The 9,665-nt window shown below is 45.4% G+C and overlaps 1 long non-coding RNA gene across 1 annotated transcript in view; it reads left to right on the forward strand.

Annotated features, from left to right (window-relative positions):
- LOC128349232 (uncharacterized) overlaps positions 1 to 2,378 on the forward strand; it is a 247,476-nt gene extending 245,098 nt beyond the window's left edge. Inside the window, exon 4 of the long non-coding RNA XR_008318640.1 lies at positions 2,059 to 2,378. This is a non-coding gene — a long non-coding RNA (uncharacterized LOC128349232). The remainder of the gene's footprint in view (positions 1 to 2,058) is intronic.
- Positions 2,379 to 9,665: the final 7,287 nt, after the last annotated feature.

Below are 9,665 nucleotides of genomic sequence, written 5' to 3' on the forward strand. Positions count from 1 at the left end.
TAATAAGTGTTATAATAATTAATAACTTATAATAATTAATGTGGCTTTCCCAGAAAATAAAACCAGAGAATATAATAATTAATAAGTGTATGCACACAATAAGGGATGGGTGGGTGGCTGAGGAGTCTGAACAAAATTTACCTTCTCCCCAGCCGACCTCTATACCCTTCCCTCCACCTTCTGGCCATGTGACTCAGCCACGAACGTGAATGGCTGTCCCAGGAGGTTCTCATGGGCAGTCCAGCCCAGGCTTGGCTGCCCAAGCCTGTGTTTGGCTGCGTGTGAGAACAGCCTTACTATCTAGTAGTCTTTCTTTCCTTGTCATTATTGAGGAATCTAATAAAGTAAATTTGTTACAAGCCCTCTGTGGAAAAATCCACCTTGTAGGATCACTGTGGGGAAAGTTGGATAAGAGACTCTTTTAGCGCAAATTGTCTCTTTTAGCACAATGGGCATGTAGCCTGTGAATCCTTCACAATGACATAGTATACTGAAGCAGTGCTATACAAAACCCTCCAAAGGTGATTTCTTCCTTCCTTACAGTTCTGCTGTAGCTCTTTATTTATGTCTGTGGGTGTTGCGGTGATTGCAGATGTACTCTCAGAGAGGGCTTTGTGTCTAAGCTTTTTCTCTGCAGCTTCATGTGGCTACATTCAGGGTCACACTTTCCCCCCATGAGTAATTACTATTGTCATTACCAGCTGAGGGGAATCTAATGAAGCTGAGTTTTCTGAATAGTCCTATCATGCAATGATTCCAAGTTTGGGACAAAGCTATAATAAATCCAGTGTGCTGAAAAAGTGCTGTCATTGGGTTCATTGTTATTTGAAACCATTGCTTGTTGAAAGAGCTGGTCTTGTGGTAGCAAGCATGAATTGTACCCTTTACTAAGCAAGGTCCACTCTGGTGTGCATTTGAATGGAAGACTGCATCTGTGAGCACTATAAGATATTCCCCTTAGGGGATGGGGCCGCTCTGGGAAGAGCAGAAGTTCCCTCCCTGGCATCTCCAAGACAGGGCTGAGAGAGACTTCTGCCTGCAACCTTGCAGAAGCTGCTGCCAGTCTGTGTAGACAATTCTGAGCTAGATGGATCAATGGTCTGACTCCGTATAAGGCAGCTTTATGCCCTGTTACCTTAAAGCCCTGTCACTCTGTGACTTCAAACATAACTGCTCATTGGAATGACTACTGGAGGCCTGGATTGTGTTTTTTTATTGAGTAGCTGTAGGATGCCAGAATACAAGCAAGCTCATTAGGATGCCTAAGGTGAGGCTGTCCAGTGCAGCTATGGAGTAGCTGTTTGGCAAGGTACAATGTCCTGGAAGAGTTAAGACACTGATAGTGTGGAGGCTTTCATTCATGCTCTTGTCTCTTGTGGTAGCAAGCATGACTTGTCCCCATAGCTAAGCAGGGTCTGCACTGGTTGCATATGACTGGGAGACTTGATATGTGAGCACTGCAAGGTATTCCCCTCAGGGGATGAAGTCACTCTGGGAAGAGCAGAAGGTTTCAAGTTCCCTCCCTGGCTTCTCCAAGATAGGGCTGAGAGAGATTCCTGCCTGCAAGCTTGGAGACGCCGCTGCCAGTCTGTGAAGACAATACTGAGCTAGATGGACCAATGGTCTGACTCAGTATATGGCAGTTTCCTATGTTCCTATCCCATACTGGCTGTATTTCATAGGAAGGTGCCTTACATTGAGTCAGACCTTTGGTTCATCTAGTTCAGTATCGTCTACTCTGATTAGCAGCAGTTCTCCAAGGTTTCAGGCCGGAGTCTTTCCCTGCCCTACCTGGAGATGCTGGGACTGAACCCAGGGCATTCTGCGCGCAAAGCAGAAGTTGTACCACTGATCTCTGGCTCCATTCCCCAGTATAATAAAATATCCATACAATACTTGACTACTTACACAAATCCAAATTTAGAACCTTTTACCCAATCTCACTGGTCACTTGCCAGCCTCAGGGATTTTTTAAAAAAGTTTTATCTCTATTGGCCTACGTATATACAGCATGCATCTTTTTGGAGAATGCCTAATGAATTTATCTTCATATTTCAGGTAGGCAACTGAGGCAGAGATTTATCGACGCGACACTTATGGCAGAACTGGGAAATAAATCAACCCTTCTAAGTGGCGGCCCAGTGCCTTAATTACAAGAGCAACCATTTCTCTGTTGTCAGCAGCATTTACAATGTTTCCAACTGGGAGAAGAAAAATTAATGAAACACTATGAACTGCCTTCCAAATGTTCCTTAGTAAAGATGTAAAGTATAATGTGACCTGACACTGCTTAATACTGAATACTGTTCAAAACTTTCCCTTCAGCTAGATGATGGCACAATGACTGCTTTCCCATCAAATACATTTATTCAACTTTCTGTCTTTGTCCATTTTACAGTGGGCTCCCCATCTCAGGGGTTTTCACCTGTCCTTAGAAAGTTAGCATTTTCAATGCAGCCAAAGATATTTCATCAGAAGTAAAATCAGATGGGATGGCCTGTGTCCTGGTAATGTCTGAAGCTGTTTTCGGTTCAAGAGACGAGGATGTCATTCCCAGAGAGAGGGGTACACTTTTCCCCTGGTTTTTTGTTTGTTTGTTTGTTTGTTTTTGGTGTTTTTTTTTAATGGCACAAGTCAGACATAATGACAAACCATTACATAGATAGCTGCCTTATACTGAGTCAAATCATTGGTCCAGCTTACTGAGTCTTGTCTGCTCTCTCTGACTAGCAGATGCTGTTCCACTGAGCTATGGTCCATCCTTTATGGATTGTCATTATATGCATGAGCTGCAGTAAGTCTTAGGTCTACATGTAGGACCAGCGTCAGGGATCAGTCTGGTTTGGCAGAGGTAAGAGCCCATTTCTCATCACTGAGATGATCTTCATGCCCCAAGCCTTTATGTGGTGGTCAGTGCTTGCCCATGATACTTTGCTGCATGAAGCAGAGCACTAAATAGCATCCCATCCCTTTCCTCTCCTCCCCACCCCGCCACATTAAAATTGCATCTCTAATTCATTCCTTTATTCGACCCCTCCCTTTTCTGGTAAGAAAGAAAGAGCAAAAGCAGTATGGTGCCATTTTGCCTTCCTTCCTCTGCAGGTCATCCATGGTGGGGGGTTTGCTGGGTGGGCTGCCTTGCTGTCCCTGAGAACTGGCCCCTGCCTTACTCTGCTTCATGCTAGGGCAGGCCCTGGGGTGGTGATGGAGAAGGACTTTTGGGGCCTTCCTCTGGGGTATACCCAGTGCTCATGGAGGGCAGTTTGCCAAGGACCACCTGAAACACGGACTCAGACCCACTTACATGCCTGCCTACACGCTTCTCCCCTCCTTGGTACACGAGGAAGGAAATTTAAAATCTCCATGGTTTGATAACTTGGTTTGTTAACCAATGATGATTTCTACAAAGCATTGGTTCCTATATTTGGATGTTATGGAAAATTACAATGTGTTAGAAAATGAAACAAAAAACTTTAAATTTCCTCCCCTCACACACAAAGGAGTGTGTGGTGGAGGGAGCATGCAAGCTTGAGGTTTGCTCAGTTCATGTGTACTGACAAACCATGAGGCTATTTCCATGATCAGGCAAAATCGGGCTAGGGGAGTCTAGCCCGATTTTGCCTGATTGTGAGAACCCACGGGCTCGCAGGCGAGCCCGGTGGCCTCCAAGCTGTTAACCTGCTTAAGTAACTTTCCCCTAAGCCCAGTTTAGCGGAGCGAGCGCTCCACTAACCCAGGCTCTACAATCGTGAGTTGCTGCGGTGTGGCTCTGTGTCGTGGCAACTCATGAGTAAACCCCGACCGGGAGGCTTAAAAGCAGCCTACCGGCTCGGGGGTCTCTCAAGCATGCCCTGTGCACTTGCGCAGGGCATGCTGGAGCTTCCAGGGACCACGTGGGCCCCGATCCCCCCAGCCCCCACCAGCTCTGCAATGGAGCTGGCAGTTGAGTCGGTGGCCAGTTCGGCCACCTGGAGCAGACTGACTGCTCATCTGCGGGGAGAGTGGGCTTAGCCTGCTCTCTCCGCAAACCCCATCCAGGCTCTTCTCACTGATAATGAGAAGAGCCTCCATTATTATTATTATTATTTGTTCTGTCTGAGTCAGGCCAAAGTAGTGAACTCAGATCCCTTCTCTAGATTAGATCCACTGCATGCAAAGGTCTACTGCAGTAAAACACAGAGGCTCTTCTCACAGTCAGCAGTGAGGACAGTACTAGGAAACACATACACTTGGGCCTTCTTGGGATGCCTTCTAATAGGTGGTATAGAAAGTGATCAATCAAATCAATCAAATGGGCAAGTTATTTCCACTGACTGCCACAGCAAAACGATTGCTTCAGAAACCTCCCATAAGCAGGTTTCTGGGTAAACTGCAAAAGATTCTTTCTCCATTAAACAAAAATTGCATGAGCAAGACCCTCTTTGCATTCTGATAAGGCTCTGTGAAATTAGCAAAGAATCTGCCCACAAATATTTAGCGCTGCAAGAGAAAATGTCTTTCCATTTAAACAAAAGAAATTCTCTTCCGGGAAAGAATTACAGAGAAGGGTAACATCAATATCTTATGTTGCTGCAAGAATTGCTTGCTGGTTGTAATCAAGGATGAGCTTAAAGCTGCAGTCCTAAACAGATTTAGTAGTCTGTGATAGAAGAACTATTATTGTAACAATTTGTGTTTCTAAAACATGCTTGCCAAGAAAATGCAGGGGAAGTATTTACAAGGGGCAATTGGTGGACAGGGTTGGGATTAAGTACCTGCTAACTTGGCAAAGAGGCACCTTTTAAATATGGTGATTCTGTTTATTTAGCAGGGGGAGAGTAATTGGCCCTATCCACACCTAGCACAGTATCTCTAGTGACTGTTGCTGGTGTCTATCTTATGTTTCTTTTTAGATTGTGAGCCCTTTGGGGGCAGGGATCCATCTTATTTATTTATTTTATTATTTCTCTGTGTAAACCACTTTGGAAACTTTTGTTGAAAAGTATATACATTGTTGTTGTTGTTGTTGTTGTTGTTGTTGTTGTTACTATTACTTCTGCAAGCATTCATCTCTCTCTTTCTCTCCCCCCATTGCCCCACATAAACACACCAGTGTAAGGGTCCTTCCAGACAGCAATACACGACCAGCTATGAAACATTTTCACACAAATTCTGAGCATGAGTTTCTTTACCCTCCACACACTCCCACAGGCTTCCATCCTCCTTTCCAGCAAAAATTCGTGCTTTGTTTAGATGCCCCACAGGGGCTTTGCACAATTTTGCAGTGCCAGCTCTTGCTTTCCCAGAAGAACAAATCCCTTTTGTCCATTTGCCATAAAAGTAGTAGTAATGCAAAAGGACTTGTTTTTCTTGGCAAGAACTGGTTGGCAGGTGGTGCTGTGGAAATCACACAAGACTCCTGCTAGGCATCTGAACAGAGCATGAGGAGGACAGAAACCTACATGAGTGTAGGCCCATTCACACATTGAGGTTTTTCACACTATAGGTGGGTGGGGTGGCAGGTGGGTGGATGAGGGGGAAGGCTAGCTAAACTCACCTTCCCCTATAGACAAACAGTTGCCTGTTGCTGGGAGCATGGACTGTGCTCCCAGATGATCTACGTTGTGTGCTGCAGTATCGAGGAGGGCTGGTTTTGAGGTAGCAAGCATGACTTGCTACCTCAAGACCCTTAGCTAAACAGGGTCCACCCTGGTTGCATATGAAAGGGATACTTGATGTGTGATCACTGTCAGATATTCCCCTCAGGGGATGGAGCCACTCTGGGAAGGGCTGAAGGTTTCAAGTTCCTTCCCTGGCTTCTCCAAGATAGGGCTAAGAGACATTCTTGCCTGCAACCTTGGAGAACATAGGAACATAGGAAGCTGCCATATACTGAGTCAGACCATCGGTCCATCTCACTCAGTATTGTTTACACAGACTGGCAGCGGCTTCTCCAAGGTTGCAGGCAAGAATCTCTCTCAGCCCTATCTTGGAGATGCCAGGGAAGGAACTTGGAGCCTAGATGCTCTTCCCAGAGCAGCTCCATCCCCTAAGGGGAATATCTTACAGCGCTCACACTTCTAGTCTCCCTTTCGTATGCAACCAGGGTGGATCCTGCTTAGCTTAAGGGGACAAGTCATGCTTGCTACCACTAGACCAGCTCTCTTCCCTCAGCTGCTGCCAGTCTGTGAAGATGATACTGGGCTAGATAGACCAATGTTCTGACTCAGTATATGGCAGCTTCCTATGTTCCTGTGAGCTCCAAAAGTTGGGATGATGTGCCCTGGCTTCTAGATATCCGACAATGCACTGCACAATATGGGTGATATACTGGGGGAATCTGCCAGGAGAAGGGCACTCTACGTGCCTGTCTTTGTGTTCGTTGGGGTGAATATAGCCCCACTGCACACATGATTTCAGAGCCTGGGTTAATGGCTTGCTAGAGCCCTTAACCCTGGCTAAAAGCCGGGTTTTAAAGCAGGGCTAGGCAGTGCTGCCCCACCAGGATCGAGCCTAATCCCTGTGGTTCTAATGCACAGCCTAAGCCAGGCTGGGTTGTACAGTGTGCACAGTAGGCAGGGTGTGCAAACTGGCCATTCAGCCAACTCAGTTTGAAACTGCACCGAATTCGGACCAGCCTAGCCAAGGCTCAGGCTTGGCCAAACCAAGTCCAGTCATCAAACCAGGCCGAACCAGGTCATGGGCCAGCTTGGGAAGTAGACTTCTAAAGAGGAATCAGGTGAGGATTCCCGTTTACAAGTACAGGGCATTCCCTACAGTAAAGGGGGGGGGGAGAAAAGGTAGCCTTTACTTTTAAAATGCAGGTGTGGGGTGTGGCAGAGGTGACTATGGCAGTGGCTGTGGTGGAGACATCAGAGGTGACCCTAATGGTAGTGATGCAAATGGCCAGTGCACATACACAGAGGTCATAAAAATGTCCTGTGCACATGCGCAGAGGCCCAAACCTGGGCTGTCACTTGGGAGGAGCCCCCGCCACTGTCTCTGCCATCCTTGCCACCAGCACTTGAAGTTTAAAGGTAAAGACTACCTTTTTTCTCACCCCCTCCCCCTTGTAGTGTAAAGGGGAATTGGGCAAGGACCTCCCAAGCCAGCGTGTAAGCTGGTTCTTTGAACCGGGGGTTGGTCTGATTCAAACACGGACCACTCAAACTGGGCCGGCTCCAAGCAAGTTGGCTTGCACATCCCTAGTACAAAGGTAAAAAGATCTGTACACAAGTACAGTCATTCAAATGTTATGTTGAACACAGGTATAGCAGTACACTTCCCATCTCTAGCATGCGTTTGAAGGGGCTATATCCAGGTTCACCTTTAAAATGAAGCAGGTGCAGTTATTCACACAAACATGTGTACAAACATCTGTACACTCATATAGCCTGAATCAGGTGTCTGAATTGGGTGTGTGTGAAGGGTGAATAAGCATGCACTCAGAATTTGCTTGAAAAGCTTTTCACATCTGATTGTTTACAGCCATTTGGAAGGACCCCAAATAGACCTATGATGTCTATATTGCATGATGTTTGGTTCAATCCTAAGGTTGAAATCTTATGCTCACTTACCTGGGAGTAAGTGCCATTGAACTAAATGGGACTTACTGTTGTGTTCATATGCTTAGGATTACATATCCCAAGTACAGTGAGCCTCCAGATTAGTTAGTCATGATTAAACACTATTGAAATAATTGAGAAAGGTTAGTCATGGTAACTTAAGTTCAATTCATTCTATTTTTCAACAGGACTTAGACTTCACCAACTTAGTCAGGATGCTGCCCATTGTTTAGAAATCTAGTGGGGATCCTGAGCATTGAGATTTTACTTCTAGTGTTTGCATTGAATTATTTATTTATTTATTTATTTGTAGGATACCTATGTAGAACATAGGAAGCTGCCTTATTCTGATTCAGATCATCTAGCTCAGCATTGTCCACACTGACTGGCAGTGGTTCTCCAAGCCCAACCTGGAGCCCTACCTCTCCAAGGAGTCTCTCTCACCCCAAACTGAAGATGCCAAGGAGTGAACCTTAGACCTTCTGCATGCAAGTATGCAGATGCTCTTTCTCTGAGCTATGGCCCTGTCTCCTAAAGGGAATGACTCATAGTGCTCATATGTAGTCACCCATCCAAATGCAAACCAAGGTGGATTCTGCTTAGCGAAGGGGACAATTCCTGCTTGCTACCACAAAACCAGGTTTCCTCCCCATTTCTTCTGATGGAGAACCATACGAGATCTTGCTTATACTAAATTGTATTACCTTATTTAACATTGCTTAATACTTTTGTATCAACATTTCTGCATCAAGTCTCTCAAGGGGGAAAGAAAAACAGAGCACAATGCTGTGCATGTAACTGTGCACAACAGGCTGCAGCGGTTGTAAGCTGGGTTTGAAGTCCGAATGCTGCTGGTATTTAAACATAATGATGCTATTCACATACACACGTGCAAAACTGGGTTAAGGGAGTGAACCGCCGGGATTGGGCCCGATCCTGATGGCACCACGACAGCAAACCCACCTATGGAACCACCCTTGAAAATGGAGGTGGGAGAGCGACTGCTCTCCTAACCCGTTTCCTTGATCGTGTGCCAGCCACAGCTACAAGCAACTGCAACTGGCAGACTCAGGGAGAGGAGTGGAGATCCCCATAATGCACCGCACAGTGTATTTTTGAAGCTCCGGGGGGCGGCGCATGGTGAACCATCCTGGCACTCCAACCCTCAGAGCCGCTGGCAGCAGCTGGTGCTCATCTGGGCGGGCGATCTACCCGCCCAAGGACAGTGGAATGATCATCTGTGGGGAGGTAAGCCTTTTCGGTCTTCCTCCCTGCAAACCAGGTAGCCCTTTCTCTCTTTCTTTGTGAGAAAGGGCTCACTGTTTACTTTTGAGGCAGGGAAAGCTTTACAAAGCTTTACAAAGGATAGGAGCTGCCATTACAAGAAGAGATGATAAATTTACTGTTGCTGATTGTTGTGTCACTTAAGCAAGCCTGATGCAACCTGTGCATTGATGATTACACATAATTTTGGAACCCCTTTTGACTTAATGTAATTGAATTGCTTCATTGAAACCAGTTTGAAGCTAATTTAGACTATTTCTAGAATCTCTGTTGCCATTTGCATAAATCAGTGTAAAGGCATGGTCATAAAAACCATCATTAGTTGGAAATTGCCAGGACTGAAATCAGAAGATTAATGCTCAGACAGAGGTGCTGGAACTACAGCAGTCAAATGGAGATCCAATTAAAAATTATAAATTAGAGCTTTGAGACGCTGGGACCACCTGCTTGCTGTGCTGTCTTGCAGTCACATATATATATAAGAAAAGCTTCTTGGGCCTATGGAGACTACGGTAAATAGACTCACTTATCTTCAAATTTAAAACAAAAGCAGGTAAATTGTACCATTCTTGGATTTAACTAGAGCTCTAATGAAATAACGACTGTATTGCCATTTAGGTCTAACTTTAGAGTATTTTTAATATAAGGATAGTGGAATTTGAAATAATCTTTGCTTATGCTTCCAGAAATGTCAGCACCTTTCTCTTTTAACATCAGTCTCTGATAGCCACAGTGGAATGTTGGAGAGCTTTTAATCTGCTGTTAGAAATTCCCCCCTGTTTTCCCCAACAACCAGCTAGCATGTGTAAAAGCTTGAATGGAAAACGTCTTTTTTAA

Source organism: Hemicordylus capensis, chromosome 3, assembly GCF_027244095.1.
Source record: "Hemicordylus capensis ecotype Gifberg chromosome 3, rHemCap1.1.pri, whole genome shotgun sequence".
In the NCBI taxonomy this organism is placed as follows: Eukaryota; Metazoa; Chordata; class Lepidosauria; order Squamata; family Cordylidae; genus Hemicordylus; species Hemicordylus capensis.